Genomic DNA, 13,774 nt, shown 5'->3' with positions numbered 1-13,774 from the left:
AAAATAAATACAAAACCTGTCTTAACTGAAAGAAAACAAGTTGACAAAAAGATTGAATCAAATATTTGGTGATAAAATAGCGTAACGAGTGATTTATAACCTATTTTTTTTTAGGTGGGTCATTTTTTACCGGAAAAACCAGAAGGGTGACTTTGGGTAATTTTGTACAAAAAAACAAACAAACAAACATTTCAAACCAAATTTAATGGTTAAACATTGAAACACACTAGTGTGATAATGCTAATTGTTTTCATATTTTATGTAAAATTGACAAGATTATCCACAAATAACACTTTTTTCACTCAAAAACGGAGGCACATAAGCTCGGATAAATAAGGCCTAAGATCGATCAGTTCCAAAAATAAACACAAAACCTGTCCTAATTGAAAGAAAACAAGCTGACAAAAAGATTAAATCCAATATTTAGCGATAAGGTAGCATAACGAGAGATTTATAAGCAATTTTTTGCAGGCAAGTCATTTTTGACCAGTAACACCAGAAGTGTTTGTAAGGGTTTTCAACACAGCACAAGGGTCAATATTTGGCTATATTAAATGTAACACTAATCTGAACGGCTTCTTCATTCTTAAAATCGATTCATCCAGATGCTCCTTGATCAATTCATTCACCCAGAATAGCCTACCTGAGCATCTTCATAGATTAAATGGCATGTAAACGCACTCAAAGCCTCACACACACACATACACACACAGCTTAGAGCCCCTCAATTGAATTGTCATTGTGACTGAAGCTCCTCTGTGGATTCTCTGTGTGTGGTGATCCCCGAGTGGCCCTCAGAAGAGCTCGCAGCATTATGTGTGTGACAAAGGCAGTTAGTAGAGCCGCTCAGCCCTCGGTGAAACAGGGAAAAGCTGCGGGATAAACTGCACTCTGACAGAATGTATCTGCTTTGTTAATGGGACAAGCAGGATCACAGGATGGAGAATGAAAGCGCCTCTATCTGTCTGTCATGGCCATTCAGCCTGGACACGTACACACACACACTGATTTCCTCTGAGAGGAAGGCCGAGAGAGATAATATGCATTGAGGATTAGCTCACACAGTTACTGTATGTGGCGAAACGTGATTTGGATTATCTGTCTGCCTCTATGGAGTGAGTAGCGACTAAGACTCAGTGATATAGCTGAACAATATCAGGCATATATATCCTAATATTTATCATCCCTTTGATGATATTTACTGTGTATATTAATATGTATGCTTTTGCTCTGTAATGGGTTAAAGGTCCACCAGAAGAAGTATAATTTCAGCCAAATAGCACTGAAGTCAAGAATAATCAAAATGTGCAACAAATAAAAAATAAAGTACAGTAAAAATAGTTTAATTAATATGCACTAACATAACATTAAAAGCCTTGTTTACCTACAGATATTTGTAAAACATTTAAAATGTGTCAAATATTGCCACTGTCTTGCCACAGTTGGAGTTTAAAAGACATAAATGAATAAATTAAGTAATATATATAAATTAATTAAATTAATAACTTTTTTTTTTTTACAATAAAATGAGCCATCACTGAACTTACTTAAGCTGGACAATGATGCTATTTTCTTCTAGAGCTGCTGTACTGCAGAAACCAACTTTGTTGCATTATTTTCCTGTTATCACGGTAAAGCTGATTTGAAACTCTCTGTATTGTAAAAAAAAAAGCTATTTAAATAAAGGTGACTTGACTTGACAATCGATATTCAGTATTATTGATTTAACTGCACAGACAAGTGCTTCTTCAAGTATCTTGGAGACGTTACCGTAGTTCTTCTGGATTTAGTTTGTCTCAGTTTTTTCTGTTTCTTCATGTAATCACAGACGGACTCGATGATGCTGAGATCAGATCATACCGGCTGTTGTCAGACTCCTTGTGCATACACAAATCTCACTGGATTATTACAATTAATGGCAAAAATAATGTTTGGAAATGTAAACTGATATTTCCTACTGACACACTACAGCAAAAGATATAGGCAAGGCAAGGCAAGTTTATTTATATAGCACATTTCATACACAATGGCAATTCAAAGTGCTTTACATAGAAGAAATTAAAATGATAAAAAGAAATAAGAATAATTAAAACAGTTTAGAAAAAATAAATAAAATACAGTACAGTACAAACAGTCGGACGAACAGCGGCACAGTGCTCATTCAGTAAATGCACAGCTAAACAGAAGTGTTTTGAGTCTGGATTTGAATGTGGCTACTGTAGGAGCACATCTGATCTCTTCTGGAAGCTGGTTCCAGCTGCGGCTGGCATAGTAGCTAAAAGCGGACTCACCATGCTTAGAGTGAACCCTTGGTATTTCTAGCTGATGTGATCCTAATGATCTGAGTGATCTGTTGGGTTTATATTCAGTGAGCATATCTGCAATGTATTGAGGTCCTAGGCCATTTAATGATTTATATACCAGTAATAATACTTTAAAATCAATCCTAAATCTAACTGGGAGCCAGTGTAAAGACCTGAGGACTGGTGTGATAAGTTCATATTTTCTGGATCTGCTCAGAATCCTGGCGGCAGCGTTCTGTATGAGCTGCAACTGTCTTATGGTCTTTTTGGGAAGGCCAGTGAGGAGTCCATTACAATAATCCACCCTGCTGGTGATGAAAGCATGCACAAGTTTCTCTAAATCTTGTCTGGAAACAAAGCATCTAATTCTTGCAATATTTTTTAGATGATAGTATGCTGATTTAGTTATTGCTTTGACATGACTACTGAAACTAAGGTCTGAAAGTTATATAAATAACTGACTTTAAAAAAAGGGGGGGGGGTATTAACATGCCTAACTGTGCGTTCACACTGGACGCGAATAGCGCGTCAAATTCGCGCCTGCCGTGTCTAGTTATACGCTTGACCACTTTTTGTTAATTTGCGCGTCAAGAGCGAAATTGACGCGCGTAAAAACAAAAGTTTGAAGCAAAATTTCCACGCGTCAGAGGCGAAAGTTTCGAAACCCGTTGGCAGCCATCTTTTTTAGATGTTTATCGAGCATTAGCGTTAGCATTAATCGAGAGAGTCACCGCTCGTATATGCTCTGGAGAGCAGAAACAGCTGCGAAGGGACATCGTCGCTGTACTCGGGTCCACCAGACCCTCCGGAGGGTTTCAGGAGTTTCACAATTTGCTCCAGGAGCTAGGTTTGGTGGACCTAACGGTGAGGACGCTGACGAGGACAGCGTAGTCCGTATAAGGCCTCGGCCTCGAGTGGTCGCTGCCTGACGAGCCCGCGCTGTACAGCCCGGTGCGAGGTTCACCCTTGCCAACACCCACCTAATCTGTCATTTATTTTTGTTTTGATAATAAATGGAGCCAGCCTCCAAAAGTTAACGCACCGTAAGACTTTTGCACAGTACTGTATATATATATATATATATACACACACACAAAACCAACTTTACATTACCTGTCTTTGTTTATGAAGGCTGTTCCTCTCCGTATTTCATTTTCATTTGGGACACATTAGAGACATGATCTGTGATCTATTTCTATTGCTCTAATCCGGGTCCATGACCCGACTCAAGATGCTAGGAGAAGGAGTGTGATGATAACAAAACACTGCTGGAAGTGCTAATGCTTATTGAGCCACATCAGCATGCCATAAATCCAGCATTGACATCAACCCATTGAGTCATCCAACATTCAGACATGACCAGAGTTGGAGAAAGTTACTTTTAGAAGTAATTAATAATAGTAACTAATTGCGTAGCTTAGTTACTTTTTATGGAAAGTAATGTTTTACGTTACTTTTGTGCTACTTTTTCTTACCTGGGCTGCATGGGCTTGCTTTTAAAAAGTTCTTTTAATTTGAAAATGTAAAAGCCCTTTCACACCAAAAGTGAAATAAATAAGCCTCTTAAATTAAAAGTTATGAATTATAATATATATATATATATATATATATATATAGTTGTATTACATACTTTTTATTATTACATTACATTATTTTATACAAAAAACAAAAACAAAAAAAAAGGCATAAACCTAAACTTACCTCAAATTTAACAGTACTGCTGTGCTGTCTTGCAAAAATATCATGACCACAAGAGTTTCAGCACTACAGGACACTTTTAGATTTGTGACCTGTTTGGCCAGACATGATGGAAAGGTTCAGAGAAAAAGAAGTATGAAAAGATAAGCCTGCGAAAAGAAGACTCCCTGGTCTGCCACTCTGGATTTGAACTGCAGATGATGGGATTATCAAGACACCCGTCTGCCAAAAGAGCCTCTCTCTCCTCCGCTCTCTCTTTCTGATGCATCTGTACTGGTACATCAATGCCAGAAGATCCATTCTCCTACCAGACTGGGCCGGGACACATAGCCAACGCATACACACAGTGAGTGAGAAGCATTCCTGAGAGGTTGTTTAGCTAAAAAGCTTGTTTCATTGAATCATGAGTGAAGCCCAGCCTGCAAATAACACTGACTTAAGCAATAACCAAGCCAATACTGCCTTCATCTGCTTCAGTAATTATTAATTTACTGAATGGAAGGAAGTGTGTAAGAGAGAGAGAGAGAGAGAGAGAGAGAGAGAGAGAGAGAGAGAGAGAGAGAGAGAGAGAGAGAGAGAGAGAGAGAGAGAGAGAGAGAGAGATGAGGAAAGCAGAGAAACAATTGGGGCTGCAAATATTTGGTCATACCTCACTGTGACAAGCGCACAGCTGTTGGTAAATAATGTGTATACTAGACCATATTGCTTAAATTGTCTTGAGAAAAATACATCAAAATGTGTAAAACTCAAATAATCCTCAGTTTTTTCACCAAGCTCTCTCTTTCTCTGTTTCTGGTCTCCAAGACTACGTTCACACTATCAGTTTTTGGGATTGACTACTGCATTTACTTATATGTGTGAGTCTCGAAATGTCTCGGGGAAAACTTACGGGAACAGCTCCGGTGGAGAACAGTAAGTGATCTGAAACCTTCAAACGACACACAGCTCCTAAAATTATGTCCATTAATACAGATTGTCTGTCGTCCCCTTTTACTCTGAGTAATTATAAAGGATGGAGCAAGGTTTTATAATATTTTATGATTCATTCACGTTTGTGTATGTACCTTTATTGTGTGGGTAAGTGTTTACTATTTAGCTGTGGGCCCGGTTAGCTTACATAAGTGTAATTTCTCTTTATTAGAGTCTTTATTATTATAATAGAGTGGAGCACTATCTGTATCATAATAGGATGTAAAAATGGATGTCCACGGTTGTCCTCGCTAACTTGCTCAAGTATTCTCTCTGTAAACATCCCCAGTAATGTCAAACTGTGAGACAGTTCCCACACCCATGTACCTCAAAACATTGCTATCACATCTCATAATGTACCACAAACTAAGAAGCTTACCACTGAGAAACGTCCTGCTCAAGACGTGCTTGCGATGGAGTTTCTGGTTGATTGACTATTTCTTCCAGGGTTTAATCATCGAACTTGGGCTGAAATTGATAAGGTAAAATCGACGCCCTCTTTTCTGTCCTTACAATCTCTGGGGATTTGAAGAAGCCTCCGGAGATGAAATTCAGTTATGAAAATGGACGTTTCGTTTCCGACATGACCTGTAAGCGGTAGTAGACCAATCACAACAGACTGGGCCATCTGGCCAATCAGAGCAGAGTATAATCTCAGAAAGGAGGGGTTTAGAGAAACTGAATCTTCAAACTGCTTCCATGAATCATTTCAGACTCTTTGAGAAATGAGGTGACATTAAATGTATATTATAAGAAAATGAAAGTGTTTTTTGACCTCGGATGTGTTTTTTGACCTATAGTAGGAGACCTTCAAAACAAACCTTTAAAATAGCATAATAGAGGCATTTTTACATTAATATAAAATAAAGAAGAATATTATGGAAATTCCATTATTTGGAATGTAAAAAGTACAAAGAAAATAATAATTAAAAGCGCAAACTCAACACTGACAGCGCTTTACAGAGTTTATGGTGTAGAATCTCTTCAACCTTTATCAGTGTTAAATGTATGAAAATATTTCCTCCATTTCTGCCATACTTTTTCCAGCCGTGGAAGTATGCAAAGTAACCATTCCTTGGTGAATGGTTTGTGGCTGTGCTTGAGTTCGGTGCGATGCATATGTGAGTGATGTCTGGAAGGTCTCCAGGAGCAGTCCTGGCCGAAGTTGAAGGTGCAGATGGAAGCTGACTGTAACAAGCCAAGCAGTAAATTAGCCTGCTAACATTAGCACACATCTTAATGATTCACTCCAGCACTTAACCTCAGGGTTAAAACTTTAGCAAAGACATTGCCAAAATCAGTGTGCTTATGTTCTTTTAGTTTTCTGCAGCAAGCTCCAGGAGTACCAGCTGTATCTGTGTTAATTGTTGTGAATGTGTGCATGATTCAGAAAACAAACTTTCTAAAAAGTAAGGAGTCAATATATGTTGCATGGTTGTGAAATTAAATTAAGAAGGAGCCTTTCAGGAAACTTGATTGTAGATGTTCAGGTTAGCAGCCATAACAATTTCAATAAAGAAAGAAATCAGATAATTCATTTAAAGGAGAAGTTCACTTTTAAAAAAACTTTTGCTGATAATTTACTCACCCCCATGTCATCCAAGATGTCCATGTCTTTCTTTCTTCAGTCGAAAAGAAATTAAGGTTTTTGATGAAAACATTCCAGGATTTTTTCACATATTATGGATTCCATTGGGACCCAAACGGTTCAAGGTCCAAATGACAGTTTCATTGCCGCTTCAAAGGGCTTTAAACGATACCAGACGATGAATAAGGGTCTTATCTAGCGAAACGATCGGTCATTTCAAAAATAAAATAAAAAGTTGACGTTTTATAAGCACAAATGTTCGGCTTGCTCTGTTCTGTGATGCGCGTTCGTGACGTCACGTAATACGCAATTACGTTGAAAAGGTCACGCTTGAAAAATTGAAGAAAATGTTCTTTTTGGCTTTTTAATATTAAAACACTCAGGATGCGCACACGAAATGGGCATTTTAAACGATAAACTGACACAAATACATTTGAAAATGTTTATATGGTCCTCCTTCCGCACATTTGTAAACACATCAAACTTGACCTTTTCAACGTAATTGCGTATTACGTGACGTCACGAACGCGCATCACAGAACAGAGCAAGGCGAACATTTGTGCTTATAAAACGTCAACTTTTTATTTTATTTTTGAAATGACCGATCGTTTCGCTAGATAAGACCCTTATTCATCGTCTGGTATCGTTTAAAGCCCTTTGAAGCGGCAATGAAACTGTCATTTGGACCTTGAACCGTTTGGGTCCCAATGGAATCCATAATATGTGGAAAAATCCTGGAATGTTTTCATCAAAAACCTTAATTTCTTTTCGACTGAAGAAAGAAAGACATGGACATCTTGGATGACATGGGGGTGAGTAAATTATCAGCAAAAGTTTTTTCAAAAGTGAACTTCTCCTTTAACTTAAACTTTTTAAAACTTTTACAATGTCAATCATTACACAATGTGTACCTTTAGGGGTAGGCCTACAGCAGCTTTTCACTGGGGCAGTACTCTTAAAGGGACAACTTTGTACCTTATCTACCTTTTAGTACCTTAGAGGACAATTTCAACTAAAAACGTAAAACTTTTTATGTGTTTTGGCCGTTCATTTACACAACAACAGCGCTTTGGGGGCCTGAAAACACAAACTTTTGAAAACGGGTCTCAAAGTGCAAGTTTTTGAAAACGATACCGTCATCCTCTCTGTGTAAACTACAAAAACATGAATTTGTGAAAACAATGACGTCATGCGCATGCGTATTACGTGTTCAGTACATAGCTGTGTAGTGTTTCTTTACAAAGTGACATCGCCAACTACTGGCCTGGCATGCACAGCACAGTGTTTTAGTAATTTTTCGCGGATCTGTGTGAATGGGGATTGTTTTGACAATGACACGACTGTATGCAAAAAAATGCAAAGAAAAAACCTTTCAGTTTTTAGTACATTGTTGTCGTGTAAATGTATGTTACATCCACCAGCTGGACTGCACATGATCTCCATCATTGGGCACTCCTCCCGTCTCCCTTGCTTTCCCATTACGAACTTAATTTCCCATAACCCATTGCCTGGACTCATTTTTGTTTGGTCACTTCCACCTGTGTGTCATTTGCTGGTAAATGTTGGCCTATATAAGCTCTGTGTTTCCCCTCGCACTTTGCAAAGTCTTGTTTGTGTTACACTGCAATTCTGAGCGCTTTTTTTCTGGTTTCCATGTTATGGTTTTGATCTTCTCCCTGTCTCCCTGGATTTCCTTGTTTGCCTGTCTTGGACTCTGTTGTTATATGGATTTTTTGGGGTATTGACCCTATGCCTGTTATGTGGATTATGATTCTGCATTGCCCCTAAAAAAAACTGCTTTCGGATCTTCAACCTGTGTTAATAGTAAGTAGTAATATGTACCCGTAAGGTACAGTATATATATTTTTGCTATGACTGCTACTTTTGATATTGAAACAACCAAGAACATAACATATCACCTACATGACCCTGACGGGGGCTCCGTAGTTAACTGCTCATGTTGAGCTGCATTATTGTCTCTCTATAGGGCTTTGATTATGGTGATCACTTATTTAATTTCACTTGAAACAGGTTTCATGTTAAGAGCCACACAGCTTTGTATTTGAAGATGGAATAGTATTGACACAGAATGTAAGTTAAGAATAATTTACACACCAAAGTGGGAATTGCCTTTAACTAAAATCGTAAAACTTTGTATGCGTTTTTGCCATTCGTTTAGACGACAAAGGAGTTTTGGTTTAGCCTGGCTCCGCCCTTTTTGCGGATCTGTGTGAATGGGGATCGTTGACAATTGTGTCGTCTGTACGCGGAAAACTCAAAGGAAAAACGTATCCGTTTTAAGCATATCGTTGTCGTGTAAACGTACCCTTAGTTTGAACCCTTTGAGAATATAGCAGTAGAGACCAGGAACTGTAGTTGAGGAAGGATGCGTGTGTGTGCGCACGCATCTGAGCTTCAGAAATTGTGGGGAACAGGTGAGAGACCTGTGCTGTACCCCACTGTTGTTCGCTGCAGTTGGTTCGTAAAGGTCCGCAGTGCAGGTGTGTTCTATTCTGGGATGCTGCATGATTCTGGCTCCAGGCCCACTGTCAGATTTGGCTCTGCTGTCAGGAATATATCTTATGGGAGAGGGTCTGTGACATTTACAATAGTGTTAGTGAGAGAAACAGGTGTGTGATGCAGCTGTACAGGTAAAGAGATAAAAAAAGATACAGAGAAAAATGACAGAATATATGTACTTGTTTTGAAGTGTATAGAGTGCAACAGTGCCCGTCCCCTTTTTCAGCTCCACTGGTTCTGGAGGTTTTTTTATTTATTTTTATTTAAAATAGTCTTCATTAGAGAGACCATGAACCAAGCCAATCAGCAACAAGGTGAATCACAACCTTACACACTTTGATTTGAAGCAAAAATTATTTGAAAATCTGACAAAAAGACAAAGGTACAAGACTGTGTACTTAACGGTTTTAGTGAGGGAAAAAAAACTGCAATCCCATGAAGCATTGCGGACAACATAAGTTAATTAAAAACTATGGAGAAACATAAAACCACTAAATAAAAAATGGCGATTATTTGTAAAAAAATAAATAAAATAAATGTTTTAAGTTTATTGCAAAATATGCATATATATATACAAACATTTAAGTATTTTGAGAGTGTAGAGAGCAAACTCGATTACATCATTCACAGTGCTTCATGGGAGTGGGCGGAGCTAAAGTGTGTTGCTTTTTTCGACTCTCTGATTGGTGAATTTTTCTGTACAGCATCATGGGTAATGTAGATGTTCACCAGAAATTCCACTGTTAATCATGATTATTTTAAAACTAAGTTGAAATTATGCAGGCTGATCTCTTCAGCAGAAGCAAATACCACTGATACCACAAATACCTACTGTGAGCAACCTTGTAGCTCACAGTAGGTCTGTCTTTTAAAGGTTTATAAGTTATAGTTCAAAATCAATTTCATTATGGAGAAAATTAATGTTTTTTTTCTTTTCTTTTCGGAACCCAACTGTTGCACTCTATAGTAGGGAGAGTTCACCCCAAAATGAAAATCCTCTCATTATCTACTCACCCCCATGTCGTTCACCAAGTGAAGAGGTATCTCAGCTTCAGATGAAGGTGAAAAAGATTGAAGCATCATATTGAGGTGGGACAGTACTGTGGACCCAGTGTTGAAGTGTGGAAGGAAGCAGGAGAACAGGTGTATTCCAGATATTATCCGTTTTTTAGGTCAAAGAATGAACAGTTGTTGGATTTTCCAGCATTTCTGTTGGCAGAATGTTCCAGAACACATGGAGGAGTCTGCTTGTCTTTTATATCAGTATATTATACTTATACATAATAAAGTGTTACCAAAAAATTATAGCATAATTACTGTACATGCAACCAACCCTAAACAGCTGCATGTAGTTAATTAATATTACTCAGCACTTAAATGTATAATGACACTGTAACAAGGACACCTTAAAATAAAGTGTAACTTCTATTTTCAATTTGAAGGTCAAATTGTCACAAATGAAATGTTTCATTCCCAAGGAACACCTTAGGCAAACGAACAAATGAAAATCCAGATTTTTATTTTATTTTAAACTCGATTTTTTTAAACAAAATACTGGTTTGGCTTCAAACGAGTGCAGCTGGGTTACAAACTTTTCAGTCACTTTGTACAACATGTCACTTTTTACATTGTAGGTTATTATTTTTTTTATTCTTCTCCCAGCAGGGAATCTCCCAGCAGGCACCTCAGTAATTTGCTTCAAAATCGTCTCGGTGTGTAATTGGTCTCTGTGGTGATAGTTATTCTGATTTGCATATGCTGCTATTCTCTGGAAAGTTTGTCAGCAGTTAATCACTGCCATAATGACTTGCTTAAACCAGTGACCGCACTGCTGCCATGGAAATTAAAGGTCACATGTACCTTTTTCTGTCCAACTTGGTTTCAGCAATCCCAAAACATTCTCACTCATACCCACTCATGCCAGATTTATCTCCATTATTTTTATTTTTATTACAGCTTATTGCCCTTTCATTCTGTGCCGTGTTTTCACCCAAAAATGAAAATGCTGCTTTAATTTACTTACCGTCATGCTGTTCTGTATGACTCATGGAACACAAAACATGGTGCTCCAAAATGACAACAAAAAAGCATCATGAATATACAGATCATAAGACTTGAATGAATGTCATAAGAAAGAATGTCACAAGAAAGAATGTCACATGGTTTGGAATGGCATAAGGTTGAGTAGAATATTAATTTATTAGTAAATTATCCTTCTAAGCAGTGATGGCCAAGGTAAATCTAATCCAGGCTGTCAATTCCCTCAGATTTTGTGTGGTATTGTGTGGTGCTCATACTCTTTCTTTTCCCTCCTGCTTTGGAGTGAAAGATTGTACCAGAACTACTGAACAGAGCAGAACCGATCTCTGGCTGTGTGAGCTAGGGGTTATGATATGAGCTAGCCTGAAGCACAAGAAGCTCATAAATACCACAATACAGCCTGCAGTTTTTCCTTCCCTGTTCATAGCATCATTTACCAGGGACAAATTACAAACAAGCAGCACATTTACAACAGATTTGCCCAACAGCAGCTAGATTCCTGAAGAACGAACACACTCCGTGAAGTGTTACAGGGCTATGGGTGGGGAAACAATAAAAGATCTTTAATCAGGACGCTTTTGCTCATTTATTTTTATGAAACGTTTTCAGTGGGTTTCCAGCATGCTCATGGATTTATTCCTAAAGAAGTACAGTATATTTCTTGTCTTGCTTGGTGTGCAGTTCTTTTGCAATTTTTAAATATATTTGAAATGTAAGATGATTCAAATATGGAAAATTTAGCAACTTTGTAACTCCCATTGAAACGTATGCAAGGGGTTATTGGCACCATTTACTTAAGGTCTCACAATTAAACACAGCAATGGCACCATTAAAAGCCAACATCATCAGATGAAGTGTTCAGATCACTTGTCACAGGTTCTTCTTAATGTGGTTTACTTGTACACCAGTTGTTTCTAAAACATTGCAGTCGAGAGAGTGGTCGAGCCTTCAGCAACTTTACTTGCCTTGGAGGCTAAAGAGAAAGGATAACCTGAAAATTAACATTTTGCCATTTTGCCAATCAATGTCCTCCATAGAATACAAAATGAGGAATTTTTGAAAAACCTCCTGGTTGCTCTTTTTCATATAATTGCAATAAATGGGAATTCGAGCTTTCAAGCTCAAGAAAGAAAGAAAAAAAGATGCAAAAGCACAATGAAAGAATCATAAAAGTGATCCACCTGATCCACTCTGTCAACTGTAGTAAATGCTACACAATGCCAAGTGGAATTGGTTTAACACAGCCATATATGTTTGAACCAGAAACTTATTCAGAAGAAGAAGAGGAAGAGAGAATTATACAGGTTCGTGTACAAGTCGATGTGTCAGTATAATGTGTTTTATGTATCGCTCTCTACAACGTCAGACACATAACAGTAACTGATATGATTAGCCTTTGGCTTGACTGTAATCAAAACACTAATAATGTGTTGCTAATGTTACACAAACCATGTTCCCGTTCGCCATCTCTCGCCTCGCTCGTGACGGGATTGGTTACATGTTTGTGATGGTAGGAACTCGTTGTGTCAAACTGCGTTTCTGAGACTTCTCTTCTGCAGTTTTAACCCTCTGAGGTCTGAGCTGTTTTCTGGCCCTGGAGGTGTTCTGACATGCTCTGACATTTGTGCTTATTTCTGTTACTTGTGACATTGTCATGGCTAAAGTCTTATTACACTGTATTAAGCACAAACTCTGCTACAATAATATATCAGCAGCATGTATGTAAAAGTTTGTAGTTTTGAGATAATGACATTTATGCGTGGTTTGTGAAAATACCACAAAAAAAAGTCACTGAAATAAGGCCATGAAACCCATACTGATTATTTCTTCACAAGACTTTTGAAAATTGTATCACGTAGCCTAGAATATTTGCTCCAAAACTATGTGAAAATCACCCTGACTGCTCATTCAGATAAGACAATATATTGATTTAAAATTTCTAAGACGTGTTTTGTGTGAGAAAGCCATATGCAAAGAGGCGTGATCATCTCATGAATATGTAAGCCCTCAACACCTGGGAACGACAAAGACACTCCCCTAACTGCCCTATTAGGAGCTATCAGGCCCTGTCATTCAGAGCAACCTTGCACAAAGAATGAGGAGATTTAAAAAAGAATGGCTTTTAGATTGTTTGGATTTATTTACAACACGACATAATCCCAAAATACACAACAAATTACAAAAGAGCACGTTGAAAACAATGATCCAAAGACAGAGACCTTTGTGCCATTCCTAAAAACATTGTACATACCTTTCATTTCCAAGGTGTTTGATTTTCACTTTACCATGTTCATGTACAGAGACTCATGTGAATGTTGAAGTCAGCAGGACTCAGTTGCATCTGGTCCCTGAAAGAAATGAAAAAAAGTAAACATACTGGTATCAAGAGAAACTAGGCCTGCACGATTTTGGGAATACATTTTAGATTTTTCTGGTTAAAATTGCTTTTTAAAATTCACAGAATACACACACACACACACAAATGTTTCCAACAATATATAATATAATGAACACCATGTTTGTTGTGCCTTGTAGGCATAAGCTATGCGCAGTACTGCATAAAATAATTATAACAATAACCTATAGCAGCCTATAAATCTTCCAAAAGATTTCAGTAACAATGCTAGAGAAAAATATATTGATTATCTTATGTTAC

The 13,774-nt window shown here is 37.8% G+C and overlaps 2 protein-coding genes and 1 long non-coding RNA gene across 3 annotated transcripts in view; 2 read left to right on the top strand and 1 right to left on the bottom strand.

The window, feature by feature from the left end:
- Positions 1 to 13,774, top strand: part of LOC309481669 (exostosin-1) — a 429,414-nt gene that overhangs the window by 122,121 nt on the left and 293,519 nt on the right. The gene's annotated exons all lie outside the window — the stretch shown is intronic.
- kcnk3a (potassium channel, subfamily K, member 3a) overlaps positions 1 to 13,774 on the top strand; it is a 334,357-nt gene that overhangs the window by 229,998 nt on the left and 90,585 nt on the right. The gene's annotated exons all lie outside the window — the stretch shown is intronic.
- On the bottom strand, positions 7,453 to 11,197 carry LOC309482959. The gene is made up of 3 exons (XR_014200460.1): positions 11,102 to 11,197; positions 10,093 to 10,287; positions 7,453 to 9,152 (listed from the first exon to the last, which is right to left on the bottom strand). It is a non-coding gene; the product is annotated as an uncharacterized lncRNA (long non-coding RNA).

This window comes from Leuciscus leuciscus (assembly GCF_965113295.1).
Source record: "Leuciscus leuciscus genome assembly, chromosome: 19".
Lineage (NCBI taxonomy): Eukaryota > Metazoa > Chordata > Actinopteri > Cypriniformes > Leuciscidae > Leuciscus > Leuciscus leuciscus.
This window is presented reverse-complemented; position numbering and strand designations above follow the sequence as displayed.